Source organism: Peromyscus maniculatus, chromosome 6 (genome assembly GCF_049852395.1).
Source record: "Peromyscus maniculatus bairdii isolate BWxNUB_F1_BW_parent chromosome 6, HU_Pman_BW_mat_3.1, whole genome shotgun sequence".
Taxonomy (NCBI): domain Eukaryota; kingdom Metazoa; phylum Chordata; class Mammalia; order Rodentia; family Cricetidae; genus Peromyscus; species Peromyscus maniculatus.
In genome coordinates this window covers 137,497,569-137,522,775 of record NC_134857.1, presented here as the reverse complement: position 1 = coordinate 137,522,775, position 25,207 = coordinate 137,497,569, and the positions used below count along the sequence as shown (strand labels likewise).

The window sequence follows — 25,207 nt, the reverse complement described above, 5'->3', positions numbered from 1 at the left end:
GCCTACCTTTGTACATAGCATCTCACTGATGCCTGAAAGGGTCTCTCTCACCTGTCATGACTAACTAAACTCCAGTGTCAAAAGCCAGTTTATAATTCACTGCAGAAAACAGAAATGTTACACAAGCATCTGAACATTCAGGCCACAGGCTTGATCTTGTCTGTAGTCATAAGTTTCTCTGGTCCTGTCCAGCCCCACAGTCCCACAGCCACTTATAAAATAATCACTTGGAGGCTTATATTAATTACCAACTCTGTGGCCTATGGCAGGCTTCTTGCTAGCTAGTTCTTTCATCTTAAATTAACCCATTCCTATTAATCTATATATGTTGCCATGTGGCCATGGTGTTACTAGTCTGCTGGCATCTTGTTCCTTCTTCGGCAGCAGGTAGGTGTCTTCTCCACTCTCCTTTCTTTTCCTCTCTCTCCAGCTCAAATGTACTTCCTAACCTTATTCTGCCTCACCATTGGCCAAATAGCTTTATTTATCAGCCAATCAAAGCAACACATATTCACAGCATACAGGAAGACATCCCATAGCACTTGTCTTCAGTAGTGAGTCTGAGGGGAGTTATACCACACAAAAACAGATATTTTAAGAGAATATTTACCTGGAATGTTGAATTCTTATTCCTATGGGACTTGTGCTAACTCAAATTTATGCTTAAATTCCCATTTTTCCAATTCTTAATTCTAGTGGACATTGTTGAACTTAACACTTGGTCTTCCATCTATAGGAATTTCCCCCCTCATGACTCACATGGTTATAGAAGAAGCTATTGCATTAGTAAAGATATGATCTTAGCCCTGTAAATATGCTGGGATTGGGGGTGAATGTCTTCTCACAACCACTGTTTTCCTGTATAGTTTTGACTTGGAGCTAAGAGAGCTGAATCAGATATATGCAGGAACTTCTTGAGTATATACAGGGACTGAATTATATCTGTAGAAATCCCTAACCTCTGACACCTACCAATGTGACTTAAATGGGAACTTCTCAAGGACAATGAAATTAAACAGGAGGTCTACAGAATAGAGGAAACTCAACACAAGAAAATGATACTTCCAGGACAAGAGGAAGCAGAACAGACCTGGTGGAAACCAAGTTTATTTTTTCTTTAGCCATTACTCATAGTTCCTTGCCCTGACTTTTTCAAAAATCCCAAAGTAAGCTTACAGTAAGTCTCCAAATTAGTTTCAGTTGGATTTTGTTAGTTGCAATCAAAAGGATCTCAGTCAATGTATGCCTGTCTCAGAGAGACTTCATCTGTAGATAAACTTTTCCTTGAGGAATTTTCCATATTTAAAAATATAACCCTCTTGTACTGTCTGGATTAGCAATACTTAAGCCAAACAGCACTGTTTTATATACCAAGACCCAGGACAGACCATCTGTGTGAAACTTTAATGCCTTTCCATTTGTAATACCTCTGCAGAGAGAGTCTGTGCCATCTGTAAACATTTTTTATAAGTTGGTCATCATTAGAACTTCTCCAAGTAGCTCAGCTTCTTCAGAGGTGCTTGCACATAGATAAGGCACCATAGCTTTTTCAGGGATTTGGTGAGACATTCAAACAACACATTAAAAATTAGCATGAGACAGTCATGGGGCAGACATCTAAAACTCACACACAGGAGGCTGAGCAGAAGATGGTGGAGTCTGAGGAAAGACATGGTCTAAAAACAGCAAAAGCAAAACAAAATCATTTATAGCAAGAAAATAAAACAAGAGAGCAGGACTAAGTATGTGGACAATACTGCCTCCAGTGGCTCAAGGGAGTGAGATTATGGAGAGAGTGCACTGACTTTTGTTAGATGGAGAAAGCTGGTCTACCTAACTGCAGAAAGCCTAAGTGAGGCTTCCCTGTTGAGCACTCACCTGGCTTTCTTCTCTTATCTCCACTGGACTGTGGGGTCTGTGAGAGCAATAATCACTTTGAATCCTCAGAGCTTGCCGTTTGCTTTGTTTGGTGGAGAGAAGTCAATAAACGTGTTCTGCATGAATGGACATACTCAGTTATGTGAGTATGCACCACACAGGATGGAGCAGGAGGGCCAGTCTCTATTTTTGTGATGTTAAAGGCTGTCAATAGACATTATTCTTACAACTTTACTCTTACATCAGTGTAACTAGCTGGTCTCATGTTTCTTTTTGTCTGCTTTAACTAGCAAAGTATCTCTATTGCTCTCTTTACTCCAACAAAGAAAGAATGAAAGAAATAAACAAACAAAAAAGAATTTGGTTGATTGGCCCATCTTTTCCCTTTGGGCCACACAGTTCATTTAGTAGGTGGGTGTCAATCATGCAGAGCTACATGAATGTTCTGGAGTCCAAGCAGCATGATCTAGATTGAAATAGCTTGACTCAGAGAGACAATGAATGATCCTTCTAGACTATTCTTCCTCACAAGAGCCTATGTATAAGCAAAACAAAGCCAACCTATCACATTAGTTTTGGTCCATTAGAGTCTAGTAGAGAATCCTCAGTTAATCAGTGGATAAGATGGCTAACCAGGATAGAAATACTAGTTGAGAGATCAATGTATTCAACATAAAACCTGGCTTTAAACCCCGTTCACTCTTTCTCACACACGTAAGATATTTTCTTTTTGTTTAACCCATCTTCCATATATTCTACTTATTATTTTCTGAAAAGGGGATTTTTTCCCTCTGAAAAAGAACAGTTTCTTTCTAGATAAATATATTCTCATCATTTTGCATAATGATAAAAACATCAATGGCATTCTGAACTCATACATTAGTATATGTTCAGTCTTTTCCTTTCCTGGCTATATTTTGTGACATAAACACATGCAGTTTACACTCTGGTGTTTGTTTGTTTGTTTTTTTCCCCGGAGCTGAGGACCGAACCCAGGGCCTTGCGCTTGCTAGGCAAGCGCTCTACCACTGAGCTAAATCCCCAAACCCTACACTCTGGTGTTAATATGGTTCTGAGTATGAGGGAGTCCAGACATTCACATAAGTGACTGGAAGTCTTCTTCCAATACCACCACTGTGGGGAGAGACTCCAAGTGACCACTGACTGTGTGCAAATCCCTATGACTTTTAGTGATGCTTGTCTGATGCTATTGTTATGCCCAGATTGTGACCCCCCAAAGAGACCACTGAAGACCTTGGATGTCCAGAATGCAACAGCAAGGTTTATTCTGCAGATACAAGTCTAGACAGGGACTCATTCCTACACCCAATACAGTGAGGCAGGGAGGAGTACCTCTTTCTTGGGGAAGTTAGTTTTTATAGGCAAAACCCATAAAATTTCTTAGAGGGGAGGGGGTTAGTACAGGCCCATCCTTGATTGGTCCAGTTTTTCCTAGGCCTGGACTTTATCTTATTCTAGCTTGTCTGTTTGCCTTGTCAGGAGTTTTACAACTCCTCTCTTGGGTCAGGTCATGTTATCTCTGGAGAGGGGCATCTCTTGGTTAATTGGTTACCATCAGACATTCTGACTCTGTTCTTTTGTTGCTGGGGCTGGCACCATCATTTCTGGGGACTTGAAACTGGCTTGGGTCTATCTATATTGAGATATCTTTGTCTAAGGCCCCCTTTTTGAGACAATAGAGTGAGGGTCTTGTTGTGCCTAAATCACAGTCCCCAAAGCTGCCACTGGAGACTTTAGGTACAGAATGCAAAAGTAAGGTGTTGTCTAAGTTTACAAGCCTCCAGGGAGGCTCTTCCAAATCTCTCACTCACAGCAGGGAGGTTGGAAGGAGCACTCCCCTTTCTTTGTGAGGCTAGTTCTTAAAGGCACAGACCATATAATTTATTTTAACCCGCCTCCCTTTTTAGTCTTTTGGTTGAATATCCTGACTGTGTTTTCCAAAGTCCCTGTAGCAGATACAGCCACCTGAGGAAAAGGGGTCTAAGTTCTTATCTACACTTAGGAATCCTGGTTTAAGCTTCTCTTTGTCTGTAGGGGATAGAGTGGGGGGTTTTACTGAGGTATCACACTATCATGAGGTGAAGAGGAAGCTAGGTTGCTGATTGACACAATGAGAAGCACTTGAAGTCCATCAGGCATGCTATTTCTGCCCCAAGTTCTCGGGTGACCTTTCTTTTGTCAAAAGTCTCATGTATCCCAAACTGGCTTCAGACTTGCTATGCAGACAAAGATGACCTTGAACTTTTGACCCTCCCTTTTTACTTTCTGAGTTCTGCGATTATAGGTTAATATGATGTGAGAGATTGAACATGTGCTAGGTAGCCACTTGGACAACTGAGCATCCTCTGTCCCTTTGAGTGATTTTTATAAATCACCTTGTAGGCCTACTGCCAATAAGGAAGCAAAACCAATTTCCTTAACCTTGGCCTGAGGCAGCTTGGTCTGGAGTTGCAGTGTTTGTTTGGCTGACATTTCACAATTCTGTTTGACTGTTTGAAGACTGCTGCTTCCCAATTCTTGCTATGTAGACAGACTCAGGGTGAGATAATCATCTCTGTCACTTCTACTCACATAGACCATAACCACAAAGAAAAAACTGAGATGTAAAAGGTACAGAGTTAGGATTCTTCCCACTCCTACTGTAACTTGGGACAGTGGCACTGATAGGCTTAGGTTAAGCTTTTATCAGGATAATTTGAATTCCACTGACTGTGCTCTGTAACTATAGATGCCACACTGGAACAGTGCTGTGGAATTAATATATAGTTAATTTTTGTTTTCAGTTGTTTTCTTCTATTTGATTTTGAGAGAGTTACAAATGAGGACATCAATGCATTTCTCTTCTCTGAGTTCCCCATTTCCTCTTGTCTCTATCATCTCACTAGACATAAGCTGAGCTGGATGTTTCTCTTAGACAGATATTTTAGTTAGTATTTACCCTTCAAAAACAGGTAGGACAGAGGAAGTTTTCTATGAAAACAAGGTCTCAGGTGATTTGTAAAATTTAATCTCATTTTATCCTCACAGGATATTTTTGATGTAATAGTGCTGGCTTTATTTTTGTACTAAATAGATTGAAAAGGAGGTATAAAAAATAAACTGTTTATTGAGATTATATATATATAATATATATATGAAGTATATATCTGAAGTATATATATATCATAAAGATACAATCTGATGCATTTTCACAGTGGAATAATCTATATAAGCACTCCTACCTTGAACATAGAACATTAATTTGGTACATCAGAGGTCTGTTGACTTCTCTCTAGTCTCTGCTCTTCTCATCCCCAGTGACCACCCGCACATACCACAGAAACATTCCTGGCTGTTGTTCTTTCTCTATTGAACCTTAGAGCATATGCTGTTTGTATCATGGTTTTTTATCCAGTATTTTGTGAATTTTATCCATATTATTTCATGTGGTTTAAAATTTATTATTTTTGTTGTTCTATAGTATTTCACTGAATGACTATCACAATTTCTTATCAATTTCACCTCATGTTCTTTAAAAATGTGGCTTAAACTTCTGGGACTTTAGTAAAAGGACCTCTTCCACCAAGTACTGAAACATTCACACCCAGCCCTTTCTGAGGAGATACAATGCAAGGTGGGATGTTCATCCTATACCTCACTGATTTTAAAGTTTCACTATATTTTTCCTGGACTGTTTTTTTTTCTGACTAAAATCTAAGTAATCATCTCCATGTTTAGGAGACAAGACCTTCCTTAGATATTACTTAAAGCCCGTCTTTGTGGTTTTTTCCTCCCCAGTGCTTGACTGGTTCCAGCTGCACAATTTCAATTTTAAAACCCATGAAAAAGACCAGGAAAAACCTTGTAATACAGTGATGTCTTTGCTGTTCAGGAAAAGGAAGACATGGCCTTCTAATTCTCAGAGGAATGGGATAGACAGAGGAGGGGAGGCAAAGATAAGCTCTTACTGTTTTCTCTCCACATTCCCCAACTGTCTGATTCAGACCATTCTCAAAAGAGGGGACAGATAAGTAAGTATAGAACATAGACTCTGTGGATGGTGTTGACATAAGAGCAGCTGGGGACAATGTGGTGGTATTGTGTCCCCCAATATATTATACACATTAATAAACTTATCTGGGGTCAGAGAACAGAACAGCCTCTAGATAGACATAGAGGTCAGAAAATGGTGGCACACACACACACACACACACACACACACACACACACACACACAGGATACCTCAGTAAAACCCCCCACTCTATCCCCTACAGACAAAGAGAAGCTTAAACCAGGATTCCTAAGTGTAGATAAGAACTTAGACCCCTTTTCCCCAGGTGGCTGTATCTGCTACAGGGACTTTGGAAAACAAAGGATATTCGATCAAAAGACTAAAAAGGGAGGCGGGTTAAAATAAATTATATGGTCTGTGCCTTTAAGAACTAGCCTCACAAAGAAAGGGGAGTGCTCCTTCCAACCTCCCTGCTGTGAGTGAGAGATTTGGAAGAGCCTCCCTGGAGGCTTGTAAACTTAGACAACACCTTACTTTTGCATTCTGTACCTAAAGTCTCCAGTGGTGGCTTTGGGGATGTGATCTAGGCACAACAAGACCCTCACTCTATTGTCTCAAAAAGGGGGCCTTAGACAAAGATATCTCAATATAGATAGACCCAAGCCAGTTTCAAGTCCCCAGAAATGATGGCACCAGCCCCAGCAACAAAAGAACAGAGTCAGGATGTCTGATGGTAACCAATTAACCATGAGATGCCCCTCTCCAGAGATAACATGACCAGACCCCGGAGAGGAGTTGTAAAACTCCTGACAGGGCAAACAGATAAGCTAGAAAAAGATAAAGTCCAGGCCCGGGAAAAACTGGACCAATCAAGGATGGACCTGTACTAACCCCCTCCCCTCTAAGAAATTTTATGGGTTTTGCCTATAAAAACTAACTTCCCCAAGAAAGAGTAACTCTTCTCTGCCTCACTTGAGATGGCTTGAGTTGAGTTCTCTGTCATGACTTGTAACAGATAAACCTTGCTTTTGCATTCTGGTATGCTCGTCCTTGGTGGTGTCTCTGGGGGTTATGATCTGGGCACAACAACACACACCTTTAATCCTAGCATTCTGGAGGCAGAGATCCATTCAGATCTCTGTGAGTTCAAAGCCACACTGGAAACAGCCAGGCATGGTGACTCACGCTTTTAATCCCAGGAAGTGATGGCAGGAAGCAGAAAGGTATATAAGGCATGGGGGCCAGAAACTAGAAGCTTTTGGTCTGTTAAGCTTTTAGGCCTTTGAGCAGCAGTTCAGCTGAGATCCATTTGGATGAGGACACAGAGGCTTTCAGTTTGAGGAATTGGCGAGGTGAGGTTAGCTGTGGCTGGTTCTGTTTCTCTGATCTTCCAGAGTTCACCCCAATACCTGGCTCTGGGTTTGTTTTTTATTAATAAGACTATTTAAGATTCATGCTACAGGACAACTAAGCCCCACATCAACCTTGGTGTGTAAATGCTATGCAACATTATTTCTTGGGAGAAATGAATGTGTATCTCCTCTGCTCTCATAGCGAACTGGTGACAGACCAAAGTAAGGACACCATAAGTCTAACTTGGTACTACTGAGTTTGTTGGGATTACTTACAGGGGTATAGTTGAGGGGTGTGCTGGCTTCTTTTTATGTCAACTTGACACAGGCTAGAGTCATTTCAGAAGAGAGAACATTGGTTGAGAAAATGCCCCCACTAGATTTGTCTATATGGAAGGCTTTGAAACATTTTCTTAATTGATGATTGAAGGGGGAGGACCCAGTGTGGTGGTATTGTGTTCCCCAAAATATTGTGTACCTTAATAAACTTATCTGGGGTCAGAGAACAGAAAAGCCACTAGTTAGGCAGTGATAGCACACGCCTTTAATCCTAGCATTCCAGAGATAGAAATCCCTCTGGATCTCTGTGAGTTCAAGGTCACATTGGAAACAGCCAAGCATGGTGACACACGCCTTTAATCCCAGAAAGCCAGCCTTTAATCCCAGGGAGTGGTGGTAGAAAGCAGAAAGATATATAAGGCGTGAGGACCAGAAACTATAAGCATTTGGCTGGTTAAGCATTCAGGCTTTTTAGCAGCAATTCAGCTGAGAGCCATTGGGATGAGGACACAGAAGCTTCCAGTCTGAGGAAACAGGACCAGCTGAGGAATTGGCAAGGTGAGATAGCTGTGGCTTGTTCTCTCTCTCTGATCTACCAGCATTGACCCCAGTAGTTATTGGGTTTGATTTTATTAATAAGAACTTTTAAGATTCCTTCTACAACCCAGCCCATCATGGGTGGTGTTAAACTGTAAGATGAATTGCTAAATGGTCTTATTAATAAAAAACCCAGAGGCAGATATTGGGGTGAAAACTGAGAGACCAGAGAAGCAGAAAGAAGCCAGCCACACTATTACCCTCTAGGAAATCCTCAGCCCAAGAGAGACCTGCATATAGAGACCTGTATACCTATGCCTATATGCCTTTCTGTCCCTGCCCTGTTACATCCTCTCTCTGCCCAGCTACATCACTTTCTCTTTCTGCCCAGCTCTATCACTTCCTGCCTGCACAGACCTCCAGGCCTCCATGGTTACTGCTGGGATTAAAGGTGTGCACCACCACAACAGGCTCTGTTCCCAGTGTGGCCTTGAACTCACAGTGATCTGGATGGATCTCTGCCTCCCAAATGCTAGGATTAAAGGTGTGTGCTACCATTGCCTGAAGTCTATGTTTAATATAGTGGATAGCTTTTTCCTCTGATCTTCAAATAAGTTTTATTGGGATGCACAAATAAAATATCACCACATTAACCCTAGACTAGTGGTCTGGGATGTATAAGAAAGCAGACTGAGAAAGCCCTGGGGAACAAGCCAGAAAGCATCATTCCTCCATGCCTTCTGCTTTGATTCCTGTCCCAAGTTCCTACCCTGGCTTCCCTCAGTGGGGGGCTTATAAACTGTAATATGAAATCTCCTCCCCTAGTTTATTTTGTTCTTGATGTTTTATCATACAACAATAGAAAACTCTAAGACAAGGGGTTACTTTCAAGTAGCAGGAATGACTCAAAGAAAGATGCATCAGCAAAATTTCACCCCAACATGGTGACTGCTCATGAAAGCAGGAACCCTGGAATGCACTGTATAACTTTCAGGCAGCGTAACAGGCTGGAGAATGCCTCCTCCAGATAGTTAAGCTGGTCTCTGCCTCTTCCTGGAAACTTGGTTGGTCTATGAATGTCTCTGATGAGTCCTTCCTACTAATACAAGCATCTAGAGGGAGGGGCCTAGTGCATCTTGTTAGTTTCAGAAACTTCCAGGAGCTTTTGAGTTGTTTGCTTCCTGAGTTTTAAGGAGTTTCCCAGAAACATAAACTATTTCTCTTCCCTTTAGTAGAACATCCTGTGTCTTAACAAGCTTCCCTCTAAGATGCATTTAAAAAAAAAAACAACTAAGAATAAATTGCTATACACTAGGAAGTGAGTACTAGCTGAGAAAATGCTGGAGAAGTAGTATGTCTGTGTAGGGAGAGGCTGGAAAAGGGGCATTGATCTTGTTCCCAAATGGCATAAAAGGGCAAAGAAGAAGCTAAAAATAGAACAGTCAAAGAGAAATAGAAGCTATGGTGATATTTTAGTTGTACTGAAATGTGATTTTATTTGTATGTTAATAAATAAAGTTGCCTGGGGGTCAGAGCTAATAGCAAGCCATAGCAGAGCTGGGCGTTTTTGGCACATGCCTTTAATCCCAGCACTTGGTTGGCAGAGCTAGGTAGATCTCTGTGTGGTCAAGGATACAGCCAGCATTGGAGACACACGCCTTTAATCTCAATACCATAGAAGACCTGGAGGGCTGTACATACAGGCAGTGACGAGGCAGTCATGTGGTTGGGTTTACAACCAATGAGAAGGCAGAACAGAAAGTCTATATAAAGACAAACACACAGGAAGTAGGTCCTTTTCGGAGAGGTCTCTTGGCTGAAGAGGCTAGCTGCGGCAGGTGGGTAAGGCTCTTAGCTCTGATCTCTTGGCTTTCTTCTTTGCATTGGTTCTGTGTTTCTTATTTAATAAGATGGTTGGTTACATCTACAAGAAGCTTCAAGGAGAATGTGGCATGATTGGGAATTGGGATGTGGGTGGAGTTAAGCAGGAAGATTCCCAGCCATTTAGAGATACAGCCCAAGTTTCACAAGCCATGAACATAGGCAGCTGATCCCAGAGGGGTTTACACAACCAGAAGCAAGGAACATTGTTGTGTGGGCCCATACAGTTCAAGATACACAACCATCTGATTTCAGCTACTTTCTTCCCTCTAACCATGATGATGTACATGGATATTTAGCTATGTTGGTTTGGAGACTGGATGGGAGATTATCTTGACAGACAACAGCAGAGACAATGGGAATCTCACCATTTAAAGGAGACATGTCTGAGTCACCTCTTACAAAATTTACATGTTACCTTGCTGTCTAGTGATATGGTGGCTTCGGAACAAAAAAGATCAGCAGTAGAAAGTGAGCCCATAGTTTTGTTTTTGTTTTTGTTTTTTTTTGTTTTTTGTTTTTTAACTTCCATTCAATGCTACAGGGATGCCTAGTCCTCAATATGTATGCCTTGATTGTGTGGTTTCTAAGAAAAAAACCAGTTCTAGGAACACTAAACTTTGTCTCTAAAGTTTAATTTTATAGTTTTTGTCCAGTATGAGCTTTAGGAGTTTATCTAGGAGATTTGTTAGGGCAGACACAGAGCATCTGTGGTTAGTGGCAGGAAACAACCTTGAACAGGAACCTATGTAGGGCACAGCTCATGGAGCTCTGCAGATGTGCTGAGAGAACCTAGGGACAGATCTACGTGTGATCTGTTTCTCTCCTGTGGTACTGACGGGTGCTCTTTCCCTACACCAGTCCTCCTTCCAGGATGCTGGTGCAGTGGCTCCACAGCACATGGTAAGTTACAGTCTCCTTCTGCTGTGACAGGGCAGCCATCTACCTCTATCTCTGAAAACCTACTATGGGAAGCTATCTCCCCAGTTGTCACTTTTCTCTGTATGACGTTGTTAGTCAACAATATAGTTGTGTATCTTTGCCTTGTGTAAGGTGAATTCCTCATGCCTTCTCTCCTAGTAGCTATAATCATCAACTTGACACAACCTAGAGTCATCTGAGAGGAAAGCCTTGAAATTGAATAGTTTCAAGCTCAGATTGGCCTGTGGATATATCTGTGGGACAGTGTCTTGACTGTTAAGGCTCAATCTACTGTGGGTAGCACATCAATAGGCAAGTGGTCCAGGGATGTATAAGAAAGCTAGCTGAGCTTTTGCCTGTGAGCAAGCAGCAAGCAGTGTCCTCCATGGTTTCTGCTTCAAGTTCCCTCCTTGAGGTTCTGTCTTGACTTCCCTCAATGATGGACCATGACCCACATATATATATGCTAGATAATATATAATAACACACATATGTATCATATACATGCTAGATAAATCCTTTCCTTTCCTAAATTGCTTCTGGTCAGAATGTTTTATCACAGCAACAGAATGAAATGATAACACTCCTCATTTCAGAAATAGAATACACATTAACAAACATTACTGAATACTTACTTATGGTTGGTGTCTCCTTAGTCACAGAGGATACAAACAAGCAAGTGATGGCCGTATTTTGAGGACTTCACATTTCAGTTGAATCAGATCTTAGAACATTCTGCAGAGTAAATTGAGCATAAAGGTAATAACGAGGGTCCATAGCACTAGTTTTTAGACTGCTCTGCATTTTAAATGTTTTACTGCTTGCTCTTGTGATGATTCATTTTTGTCCACTTGACACAAATTAGAGTTACCTGGGAAGAGGGAACCTCAATTGAGAAACTGACTGTAACAGATTGACCTGTGTGTGTGTCTGTGGGGGGCATTTTCTTGGTTAATGGTTGATGTGAAAGGTCCCCGTGGGCAGGTGATATACAAAAGCAAGGAGTCATGAGGAGTACACCAACAGCGTTCCTCAACGGTCTTATCATCAGTTCTTTTTTTAGAGTATTATTTTATTTTATGTGTATGGGTGTTTTACCCGCGTATACAATGGTGCATCACATGCATGCCTGATTCCCACAGAGGTCCGAAGAGGGCATCAGGTCTCCTGAAATTGGAGTTACAGATGTTTGTGAGCCACTGTGTGAATGCTGGGAACTGAACCTGGGTCCTCTGGAGGAGCAGCCAGTGCTATTAACTGCTAAGCCATCTCTGAAGCCACCCCACTCTGCTTCAGTTCTTGCTTTCATAGTCCTGTCATGAATTCCTGCCTTGGTTTCCCTTGGTGAGGAGATGTGACCTGGGTAAACTGAAGTAAAACTTTTCTTTCCCAGGTTGGTTTTGATCTGTGTTTATTAAAGTGACAGAAAGTAACCAGGATGGCTCCTGTCAGGATCTTGCAATAACTTACTATTTGTTTGAATTTTAATTAAGAAGTTTACATTGTAGGCATATCTCACACTCCTTCATCCATTCCTCAGCTGAGGACACTTAGGCAGTTTTCATATCTTGACCATTATAAACAATACTGAGAAAAACCGATTACTCAAAGCTGTTCTCTGATCTTAAAATGTTTCATGTGCACCTCAACACACAGATAAATGGAAACGGTGCTGGGTTCAGTTATTTTGGATGTATTTTCAAATATGATTTATGGATTATGTGGGTTTTTGAAAATAGATTTTTCGTACAAGATATTTTGATTAGTTTCCCTTCTCTCAACTCCTTCCAGATCTTCCCTACTTCCCCACCCACCCAAGTCCACACCCTTTCTCTCTCTCTTTCATTAGAATACAAACAGACTTCTAGAAAATAAATAAAATAAGATAAAGTAAAAAAAAATTCAGAATAGCATAAAACAAACAAAAAGAAAAAAAAAGTGGAAAAAAAGCACAAGAAACACACGCCAATGCTAGGACCCATACATACAATCACTTGTCTGGGATGTTTTTATTTTATTTAACTTACAGATCTTTTGATTATATATTATGGTTTCTGATTTCATGTAATTTTAATTTATTTTGTGGAACTTCAAACCCTTTTCCTAGTGGATGCACCATTTATATCCACATCCCCAGTTTACAGGTGTCTTTTTTGCCTCATGTCCTCACCAACACTCATGCTTTGATGATGGCCATCCTAACAGGTGTGATGTGGCATCTTGCTGTGGCTTTGGTTTTCATCCTCCCAATAACTGTAGATGCTGAGCATCTGCCCTGTACCTTCCAGCCATTCGCATATTGTCTTCAGAGACAATTCAAGCCACTTGCTCATGTCTTCTTGGGGCTTCGCTATCATTTTGCTGTTGAGCTGTAGGCATTCCACATATGGTTTGGCCATCAATCCCTGACCATATACGTGGTTTTTAGAGTTTCCACATCTTCTCGTGCCCTACTGTGTGTGGTTGTTTCCGCTGCTGTGCTGGAGCCTTTGGATTTAAAGCCATCCTGCCCACATAATTTTGCCTTTTCTATAACATCTCCATATTGTTTGTCAGCCCCATGTATGAAGCTTTTCACTTGCATTTTCTTTGAGGAATTTCACAATTTCCATTCTTGTATTTAGAATTTTTAATATATTGTTGTGTGTGACATAAACATGGTGTTAAATTTCATTCTTTTATATAAACATTTAATCTTCCCAGAACACACACAGTTATAAAGCAAAACAAGGTAATCCTCCCATACTTAATATGGTGAATGAACCTGGAAGACATTATGGTAAGTTGTTGTAGCCCAATAGGTTTTCTAGTGGCTGTGACCCAGCACGACTGCATAAGAGGTTGACTGGACCACGGGCCTGGGTACCAGGTGTTTGTAAGGGTCTGCACTTGACTGTAACTAGCAAGGGGGAGGTCTTTTGCTCCACCCCTTGGCATTGTTATAAATAGACTTTTGAGATAAAGTTCTGGGCCGGTGGATAAGGATCCAGGCCCACCCGAGTCTGTCCTGTGTTTTCTCTCTGTTTCTCTCCCCTCTATTTCTAACTAAGTCTCTTATTTCTCATTCCTCAATGGTGGGGGCTGGTCCCCCATGGGAAGTGGAATAAGCCAACCCCAGAAGGATGAATACAGCTAGATTTACTGCATATGAAGTATCAGAACAGCCAAATCAAGAAACAAAGAGTGGAGACAGCTTGACTGGCAGTGGAAAGCAAGGAAGTGCTATCCATGGGGTGTGAGGTTCAGTTGGTGAGGTGAGTAACTTGTGCAGATCTGCTGGGTGGTGAGGTATTCTTTATCAGCAGTGAGCCACGGATTTAAAACTTTAGGAGTTGGGTGTCATTGCTAGTGAGCTCACACAAAACATGTATGTTGAATGAAATAATTAATAAGTTAATTAATTATCCTTACACTTAATGATATGCATGAGGGTCTGTGCCATAATCCAAACCCAAATATTATTGTTCTTACTGTAACTTATCCAACCTACCTTGAAAAACTAAAGCTATAACTCATAATGGAATGCATAGATCCATAGAACTCAAGGAAAACATATTAAAGAGACCTCACTGGGGTGGAGAACAGTTAGAATAAAAGTGAGTTTCCAAAGATCAGAAGAGGAGTTGGCCATGATGAAGCATTTGCTGCAGAGTTGATGTATCTTCACGGGGCTGAGAGACATCATTTCTGAGCTCAGCCTATTGAGAACTTCATGGTTTCTCTGTCTTTTCCTCTTAGATCTCTGAGTCCCATAGTGCCTACCCTCTAGACATTAGCACCGGTATAAGTGGTGAATTTATAGACAAATAGAAGCAATGCATACTAAGTAAACCAAACTTCTGTTTTGCTTTGTGCTTCCCAAGTACAGGGTAGAGTTGGATGCATACAATTATGTGTCCAGCAGGTGTCAGCATTGGGCTGCTTCTACTCATTCAGTTGACTCCATAGTATCTTCAAAGGACCATCAATATTCAGCATGGAACATACTGAGATGTGAAATAGCAGGTGCAGCGAATCTGTGGTGAGGATGCATTTAATGGGTGAAGGATTCAATATTCCATCCACTAAGCAAACAACTGTATATAAAACCCCATCTGTAGCTTTTTTTTTAACTATGTCCATTTTAAAAAAAATCAATTTATTTCAAAATACCAGTATCCTATTTAGTAGAAGATAGCTTTATACAATTAGGTGACAAAATGGATTAAAGCCATTGACAGAAATATAAATATTTGAGTAATTTTAGGTTGCATCTGCTACATCAGGAAGAAACGCAGAAGGATAAAAAAAAGTCTCTTTAAGATATAATTTCAATCATAAAGTTTTTGGCAAAATAGATTTTTTAAAGTCACTCTTCCCTCCTCAATACTAAGAATCTCTATCATTTTGAGCAGATTAAAACCACTTCTGGTAATATGCATCAACGAAGCTAAATGGATGGTTGACCAACTTCAGGTGAAATGTTACTGGATAATTCAAACCCATTGGACTGTTTTGCAGGTAGTCAGCACATAGAACACAGCTGTCCTGGAACACATTTCAGTCCATGGCTGTGCAAGAAGGTCAGGCCTTGCACCAGATGTAAATTGACTAATGTGTTCCTTAACTGGTGAGTCTGATGGGCCCAGCCTCTGTAGTATCACTGTATATAAGCCTATAGCTGTGCATACAGCACCTTCGTATGGACACCGAGAACCAAAGAGGCAGAGTGGCTGGTGTGAGGCTCAGAGTGGGTATGGGGTACCAGTCTGCTTTCCATGGTCCCTTATTTTGGAACAAAAGATAAGACATGAAGAAATTCTACTGTTGGTTACAGGAGGAACTAAAAATTATCCTTGCACCCAAGGACCTTAGATAGAAGGATACTTGAGAAGCAGAAGCAGTTATAGTTCCTCAAATGACATTTTCACAACTCCAGGAGCCATGGTATTCCTGAGGTATAGACCAGGGACACTTGGTTATCAAGCACCTTCATAGCTCTTATATACTGAGCTGTTTCTTGTTTGAAAACTCTTTCAGGAACCTTGTGAGCCAAACTCAGAAACAAAGCTTCATGACTAAAGTCAAACTGACAGGTATACATTTACATGTTTTGCTTTTCTTTTTCTTAAATTTGAGGATAAATCTATCTCAATATTTACCAAGTGCTAGTGGTGTTTGTATCACAATTGTCTAAGGGATTAGGATTCAGAAGATTGGGTGCCTAAAGAAAAGAAAAATAACAAAAACATCAATTTCAGGGCACAAAACCAAAGGGGCAGCTGATCTATCCTACAACTACAGTGTCTCACCATGAGACCAGTAAAATGCACTCTGTTACTATGATGAATGTGATTTCAGCCTTGTAAGAGAACCACATTAGATAGTTCATATAGAAATCAAACCTGTAACCACAACACCATTTACAGTCTTTCCTCATGCACAAAACCCTTAACAATGTGCAATGACTCCATTCAAAGTGAGTGAGTGACTTGAGGCATCAGCAGTGTGTATATACAGTCATATTACTATGTTAAAAATGACGTTCAAAGCATGATCCACTTCACATTTTGTTAGGTGCATTTCAATGATCATGTAATATACTGCTTTCTAGAAATGATGGCTTTGTCAATCTTTCCCTTGCTTTTATCTGAATGATGGCAAAGAAGACCGTTTTTATGGACACTATGTAATATTCCCCACCATCTTTTTTCATCTCCTTGGGGCACTGCCGAGAAACACATTAGGTCATAACTCAGTACTGGAGGAAAATTCTGATGATGAACCTTACTTTTGCAAAGATTCACTGACATTAATCTGCCACATGTGATCACTGTGTGTGAGATTGAAGATGGTATTTCAGGTCTGTGTACCAGAACAAGCCCATCATAGGACTCCCTCAAATCACAGGAGAGGCCTCTCAAGGCCTCAAGTAGGAGCAGACGTGTGGGAAGGTTCCAGGGATGAAAATTACCTGCTTTTCCAGTTCATTGTGCCAGGATCAGTGACAAAAATTATTTTGTATTTCCTGGATTTCTGTGGCCTGGATTTATCACATCTGTGGGAAGAAGAAAATGTGCTTTAAGATCCAAATATATTTGCATTTGGATTATCTGGGAAGCATTCAAAATGATACCTTTGGCACACATTCAACACTTTAGCATTTGCATGCTCAGGAAGAAGAGTGTGGGTGGAAAGATGGGAGATGGTTTTGTAGCAGTCACTACTCTTTGTGTGATGGGCTTTAGAAACAAACCAACTTCACGTTTGAATGAACTTGGGCAGATTTTTTTCAGACTTATTTTATAGACTTTAAACATTTAACAGCTAGGTTTTCTGTATTTGAGTCTCCACTTATCCTTTCCAACATGTGTCAGTGTATGTGTGTGTGTGTGTGTGTGTGTGTGTGTGTGTGTGTGCAGTCATGTGCCTGCAAATGTATATTTATGTATAGGTTTATGTGTGTGCTTGTGTGTTGCATGTGGTGTGTGTTTGTGTAGGCCAGAGGTCAATCTTTGATGGTGTCATCAAAATCTCTCACTGGGACCTAGGACTCACCCATTAGGCTAGGGTGGCTGGCTGACTGGCTGGCTGGTGAGCCCCATGGTTCCTCCTGTCTCCATCTCCCAGCACTGGGATTACAAAGCACAACTTTCATGTGTGTTCTGAGGAATGAACTGAGGTCCTCATGAAAACACTTTACCTACTGAGCCATCTCCCCAGCCACCAACACAAATTATTTCAAGAACTCCACCAGTCTTGTCTTGCTGCTCTTTATACAGGGCACTTTCTTTGGAGTCGGAAACCCACAAATTGTCAGAATAATTAGAGACTTGGGAGTTAAGACTTCTAGAAATCAAATATTTTCTTTCTAAGAGCATGAATTCCACTTTTTATATTAGATTTTGATCAGCTTCTCACATTCTTTCTCAATGGATATTGGATATTGATTATAAGGTTGACAGCAATGATGGGATGTAATAGATATAGTCTCATGAGAAGAATGTGGGTCAGAGCTCAGTGTCTCACTGTTATCTAGAGAATCATCTAGATACTGTTGTGCTGTTGGGATATATTCTCTAGGGTCAGTCTGTTGGGTTTTTACTGTTAATGGAAGTGGCCTCAGAAGATGTTTTTTGTTTTTGTTTTTGTTTTTGCTGCCATTCATTGAGGAATGTGTATGTGTGTATGTGTCTGTGTTTGTGCATGCATCTGTTTGTGTGCATATGTGTGGTGTGTGTTTGTATGTGCATGTGTGTAGGTATGTGTGGTAAGTGTGCATGTGTGTTTATGTGTGCATGCATTGGCCTTTGAGTGTGTGTGTGTGTGTGTGTGTGTGTGTGTGTGTGTGTGTGTGTGTGTATTTCTGTATTGAGGCTTGGTTTAGGACATCTTATGTGTAATATATTCATCATAAAAGCAAAAGGTACCTGCCTACATTTGTATTTGGTACTAATTTTTAAAAGCTTGATTTTCTTTGCAAACCTCTGGTCAGTACTTCATAATAAAGATCAAGTGGCTGACTTCTGCACAACTGTCCAGGTTGCTGTAGTGGGTTGGTGGGGTATGCCTTTATAATCCTGAAGACTTTACTTAGAATCATAAGGAAAATGAATAGATTTTAAATATATTTTTGCCATGTTCTTCAAATGTTGCTTTAAAAATGACAAATGATAAAATATCCACCTAGCTATGGCTGCTTTTGGTTCTGATAAGGTGCCCTTCTTTAATACCCTGCTTCTCTCCCTTCTCTCCCTCTGCTCCTCTGTTCCCCTCTACTCTCTCTCTGCAGAGCTCATTATGACAGCAGCCAGGAGACCTGGCTCTTGAAGACAGCACCATAATAAGCACCAAAGGGCTGTTCTAAGAACAGTCCTACACAGTGAATACTGGAGTGGAGGCCTGTTCTGGGATTTTCCTATGTATATTCTTTTACATTTTTTAACATGTGGAGATTATTTTCTGTGTTTGAATGAGACCAATCACATCTCCACCTATGATGAACACACGATGATGATCATTTTGGAATCATTTTAATGTGAACATGAAATAATTATTTACTAAAATGATAAACCAATATTGCATAATTGTTATTATTATTTATTTAAAATACAAAGAAAAGATGACTATATTTTTTAAATAAAAATTAACAATTTCTTACTAAGGGGTAAACAGTGATTAGAGGTTTACAGTCAAGTCTAAGGCACTGTGTGTGGACTGTTTTCAGTCCCAGTCAGGGGATAAGCCCAGATGTCATTGTTGGGAAATGAAATATATTCTAGAGTCAGTCATGTGGTTGCCAAGTCCTTAGGTTGCCAAGAACACTCCATGTCAACTGTCACACAGGCCTTCACAGCATGGAGGAGGTGAAGGAAGACCCCCCCCCCCAGCAGCAGGCAGTGGTGATTCTTAAATACAGGAAGCAGAATTCAGACAATGGTGTGTTTGGTTCTGGAAATCTTTCTTAATAAACAACAGTGAATAGCCATTAACACCCCTTCATTTTAAGTCAGTCTCCTCATCTGAGTAGTGTAAAATTCCATGGGAAACTTTACAAGAAGTGATAACTTTAGAGGAGATACACCATTAAGTACCACACATCCTTAATCATTTTGCAATAGTAATGCAATCTCTCAAGCAACATTCATCAACATCAAAGACCCCTAATAGAGTTCTGTTTGCCCTGGAATTGTAATGGTCTCCTGTATGTTTCTTAATCATCTACCCTCAACCTTTCTGCCAGGAAACTTCTCTACTTGAATAGCTTCCTGAGAGTGAAGCTTTATTGAGATATAGATTTTTCTCACTAAGAAATTAACAGTAATTAATTTTGCTCATTAAATACTTTGCTATTCTGTCTATTGGCTTAATCTGAATGTATACATCAAATTTAAACTTTCTTAGCCCCAAAGGAGGCTCTATGCTTATGACTTAAGTTAGTTCATGAGCTATTCACTATTCATGTTCCACCCATGGACCAACAAACTTAAAATGTAAATTTTTTTAATTTTTTGAATACAAGAAACAGAATAGACATCCATGACTCTGTAGGAAGACGTGTCTTCTATAGTACAAAAAGCAGCCAAGCAGCCTCCAGACCTTCTCTTCCCAGGAGAATGTGACACCAGGCATCGAATAGAGCTGATTTTATTTACTTAAGCTCACATTTTGTGACACTGCCATGTTTAAAGTTGTTTATAGTTAACAAGCTTGGGGACGTTACAGAGGTTGTGTATACCTCAGTACACATGTTCTCCCACACATGTGGTACTGTAAACACTGCACCTCATGCTCATTTTCATTATAGCTGTTTTTAGCTTGATGCTGTGGATGGTGATTCTTTGTGCTGTAGTTAGGATTCTTCTAAACGTAACTTTCTCTAGAGCCAAAGACTCAAGGGTAATTCACTCCTCAGTGGATTCCAGAAAACATTCTATGGACATGAAAAAAGCATTAGACAAAGCCAGTGTATAAAATCCAGCTTCATCAAGCAAGTTACCACTCTTTGTAGTTGGGTAACTGTAGGGACATGTGAAGCATGCACCCCAGAATTAGCCTCTTGTCTGTTCTGTCCTGTAGGTCCTTATTATCAGTGCCTCTGTGGTTCATTAATTCCCCTGTACATCTGGCCAGCCCCCATGCATAAACCTGGGGTTAGGGTAACAGATGCTGCTGGGAGTGGACAGTGAATGTAAACCACATATGGGAGGTCACAGACAGCATCTGCTTCCTTAGGTCAGAGAGGTAAGGTTCAAAGACCTTGGCTCCATTTGGAATCAGGATAAAATCATGGTTTATACCAAGGTGGAGTCTCACAGCCAGATTATAAGGTGAATGTTACATAGAGCAGACTTACCTTTGGAAATATATAAGGAAGATGTCTTTTTAGATATGGGAACACAGCTTTTCAACAGATCCAGCTTCTGGGTTCATGTTCAGGATGGGCACACAGTACTGTTTCTGTCCCCAAGTTTTGAGGGACTTGCCTTCCATATGGGAGCAATGTTATGTGAAGAAAACTATATTTGAACATTAAGATCACACTCATTTTTTTGAGATGCCCATGAGATTTGAGACTGAAGAAACACCATAACTCTGTTTTCACACTTAATTTAGGAGGTGCTTCTTGGGTGCACGGTGAGTGAAATCACCCTCACCGCTTAACTTCTTTCTCAAGGGGACTGAAGTAATTAGATGCAACTTAAATATGTGTATGATGTGACTATATATATAAACAGACTATATATATATACATATATATATTAAGTCTGTTCTCTCTCTCTATATATATATATAGAGATATATATATAGATATATATATAGATAGATATATATATAGAGAGAGAACAGACTTAATAGAATCATTAATGTTCACTCTTCGGATGTAATTGGAAATAGTTGTGTGCTTGGGAGTGGAATGAATTCTAATCACCTCTGCTATTAATAGCAATCAGTTAAAACTCTTTTTGACATCATAAGTTCAAGAACTAAACATGTATAATGGTTTAGCCATTAAGAGGTAAACTTTAGACTCTGCTCTTCACAATGTAGGAGAAGGATTAGGAATTCAAACAGTGTTCATTTCCAGTGAGATGTAGAAGCAACTGCAGGTTTTAAGAAAATCTTATTTCCATGAGTGGACATTACAGCAAGCTAACCAGACTGGAGTAGGAGTAAGAGAAAATGAAGAGAGACAATCAAAGAGAGAAAACACTTCAGATGCTCAACACCTCACAAGGGCATCTGTTGACCTGTTATTCAGAAGTGGAAACTAAATTGTTGTAAGGAGAACAAGAACTAATTGTTGTAAGATCCTCACATAACTGCCTAATAACTTTCACTGTCCTCAGCAGTAGACATCTACTCTGCTAGCTAATTCTATTCTGGATGGATTATTAGGATAACGGAGTGTGCTGGGACTCTGGGATGCACATCACAAAGAGTTTGAGATGGTTGCTCTGTCCCTTTCGGTGTTCCTAGGTACCAGAGCAGTGTTTCTCAAAATGTGCATTAAGACACTTTGGGGGTTGAATGGCCCTTTCACATGGGTTGACTAAGACCATTGGAAAACACAGATATTTACATTGTGATTCACAACAGTGGCAAAATTACAGTTATGAGGTAGGAACAAAAATAATTTTAAGGTTGGGGTCATCACAACATGAGAAACTAGGAAGGCTGAGAAGCACTGTACCAGAACAATGTCTGCTGCACAGGGGGAGTTAATAGTTAGGTTTTGGTTGGTGTGCTAAGGAGACACCTTGCTGAGTTCCTCAACTTCCAAGTTCTAGGGGCTGCTTTTGAAAGATGTCAGCACCTGGCCATAGAAAATGAGGTTCTGAGATCTTTAACCCAGTGAGTTAATGCAATGTGGAAAAGTGTAGTGGAAGCTACACTGGGTCATGGAGAAAAAAAATTCTGTGAGAGGAAATAAATGATTCAGTTTTCCAAATTCAGCACTGATCCTGAGTGAAGATGGTTCTGCAAGAACGTGAGACAGAACCTGAAGGCATTTTGTACCCCTGGGTGTGTCTCTGGGCCTCTATTCTGTGCCATTCAAAATGTGTCACCCAACTGTCATTTTTAAAAATTCTCTTTATTTTTTGAGATTATAATATAATTACACCATTTCTACCTTTCTTGCCACCCGTCCCAATCCTCCTACACACCCCTTCTTGCCCTCTTTCAAATTCACGACCTCTTTTTTTTTCATTAATTGTTGTTACATGTATATGTATATGCTTGTATATACGTATATATTCCTAGACATAACCTTCCAATTTATATAGTGTTACTTGTATGTATGTTTTCAGGGCTACTTTTTGGTACTGGAAAACCAGTTGGTGTGCTCTTCCATGGAAAAGAATATTTCTGGGGAATGCCATTATTTTCTTGTATTCTTACTTTTGACTCTTGAGATAACATTCCAGGACCCGGGCACAAGGGAGGTGAGTGAGAGAGTCCTCTAGCCACTTTCTAGATTGTATATAGATACTTTCTATGAGGAGGAAGTGATAAACTTCAAGCAGGTTCTGCCTGAGCAGGTGCCCTGCTGCTGTGCTTCAGCTCTGCCCTCTGCCTGGGGAATGCAATGGCTCCTCTGTGGCCTCTCTGCCTTAGGACCTCTTCTTGGGCTCTGGCTGTCCACTGCTTACTGTGCTGTCCTGTGACACCATGCTGGTGCTTGGTGTCTCCAAGGCTGGTGGCCACCACACACCTTTAGATCCTGACAATTGACTCCCAGGCTCACTAAAGAATCCCCCACAAAGTGCTTCAGCACTCAGGTTCTGTCTTATATGATATGCAAAATGGAGAAAGTGATCTAGAGCCTAGGACCTGGGTTCAGGTTTGAGTATACGTGCTATCCGGGCACATGCCTTCATCCCTTCTCAGAAACCTGTATCCATGGCATCCCCAATTCACAGCATAATCTTTGCATGTGGCTTTTCTGGTAACAGTCCTTCTGCTTCTGTCTCAGCAGTGATGATGAGGACTAATGCTTAGAAGTACCTCAGTGCCTTGAAGCATTCATCTATAGAAATAAGAGCTATGGTTTCCTAAGACTTAAAAAAGGAGAAGTTTTCTGATCTTGAGCAAATGGTTACCTTCCATGTGTTACCTGGTCAATGCTAGTGGCTTGTTAAAAAATAAAGGGCAAAGGAAGGTTAACAGTATAGGAAGGACAAGGAGATGCTCTGACTTTTCAGTCTTACTGCCAGTTGCTGACAGAGGCAGCATCGGCCCATGAGCTTAGTTTCCTTTAATAAATAGATAATTAATTTTAACAGTTAGAACCTTTCTTCATTTCTTAATGGGTGGCAGGTTCTGTTATGAGTAATGCTAATATCAGATATGGTGGAGGCCAAGAGACAGGCCCAGTCCAGTTCTTAATTCCCTCTAGTTCTCTACTACATCCTGGTGTAGCCTTCTTGTGGGAGGGGCTTGCTTCTCTACACTTGATTGTGTCTTTCCTTGGTCAGTGACTTGCAGGTGAAGAGGCCAGTGTACTGTCCCTAAACATAAACCAGAAAGGCTTTGAATGATTCTGTTTCCTTGGTGGTGCCCACCAGCACCACAGAAGATGCTCTTCAGGAGGAGTGACAGTCCATGAACCTGCATCCCCTCTGACAGCAGCCTTTAGGAGTATCCGCCACCGCAGCTGGAATCAGGAGCACTTCTGCAACCAGACCAAGGCAGCAGCCCTCACTACTCACGATTTTCACTGAAGCCAGTCACTCCAAGAGTTGGGATAGGCAGTACTGCAGTGGTAATAGCTTACAGGCACACATAGGTCATGCTATTTAATATTTCTAGTTTATGGATCAGGAGACTTTGAGGCATGGAGGCCAGGCCATCTGCAGTTGCACAGTAGTGGAAAGTAGGTTCTAGGATTTGAATTCAAGCATACTGTCTCCATGGGGAAGAGTTCTTCATTTGTCATTTATTAAAATTAATTCTAAGCTAAATTTAATTGTTAAGGAAGTCTTTTTGATAACAGAAATAGAAAGGCACAAAGGCACATGCTGTATAAAAAATCTGCAGGATTTTAAAGTTATGTGTTCCTGGATTTGAATCTCAACTCTCACACATTATGTGAATTTTCTGATGACTGCTAACTGCTCAGAAGAATGACAAGGACGTGGACTACTTTATGAGTATTAAATAAGTCCTACCCATTGGACATCTGATCAGTGAGATGTGGCTCTAGATGCTCAGCATGCTGATATGAGTAACACTCACTAAAATTTTACAGTCCAGAGCAAAAGCAGGTGGTGCCCAGCAAGATAAAGAAATGGAGAATGTGTGGCATCAGGGTCCTAATCCACATGTTAGTTAGAACCTTGCAGGCAGCACTTTGCTTGCTTGCTTACTGTAGAGATTGGCTCATGTAATTGCAGGGCCTGAGAAGTCTGTACTCAGCCAAACTGGAGATGTAGAAGAGAGGGTGGTGTGGTTTCACCGGAAGCCCAAAGTCCTGAGAACAGTGGGTCTCATGGTGTGAGCTCCAGTCTGTGTCTGAGCCCCATGTTCCAGCTTCAGACACTGTCCCAGAAATCCTGTCTTATCCCTCTCTCCTGATCACTCTGCATGGAGTCCCATTGCATGGAAGAGAGAAATCTACACTGGTGAGTTTACAATTCAAGTGTGAGTCTTGCTTGGGCCTGGGCAGATGGATCAGTCAGCAAAGTACTTGATGTACAAGCTTGTGGACCCAAGTTAAGCCTTCCAAAACACTGAAAAATGCTGGATTTGTTAGTACACATGTATAATCCCAGCTCTGGGGAGGCAGAGACAGGGAGATCCCTGGAGTTTGCTGGCTAGTAGGTCTTGCAGAATTGGTGAGTTCTGGGTTCAGTAAGCAACTCT

General features: G+C 40.8%; 1 long non-coding RNA gene across 3 annotated transcripts in view; it reads left to right on the top strand.

Annotated features, from left to right (window-relative positions):
• LOC121830381 (uncharacterized) overlaps positions 1-25,207 on the top strand; it is a 140,578-nt gene that overhangs the window by 82,906 nt on the left and 32,465 nt on the right. The window contains exons 8-12 of one of the 3 annotated variants that reach the window (XR_013052453.1): positions 11,518-14,115; positions 15,362-15,470; positions 15,881-15,936; positions 22,654-22,788; positions 23,821-24,966. This is a non-coding gene — a long non-coding RNA (uncharacterized LOC121830381). Of the gene's footprint in view, positions 1-11,517; positions 14,116-14,729; positions 14,883-15,361; positions 15,471-15,880; positions 15,937-18,632; positions 21,094-22,653; positions 22,789-23,820; positions 24,967-25,207 lie in introns of those variants that run through there. The other 2 variants (XR_013052452.1, XR_013052451.1) reach the window with 2 other exon arrangements.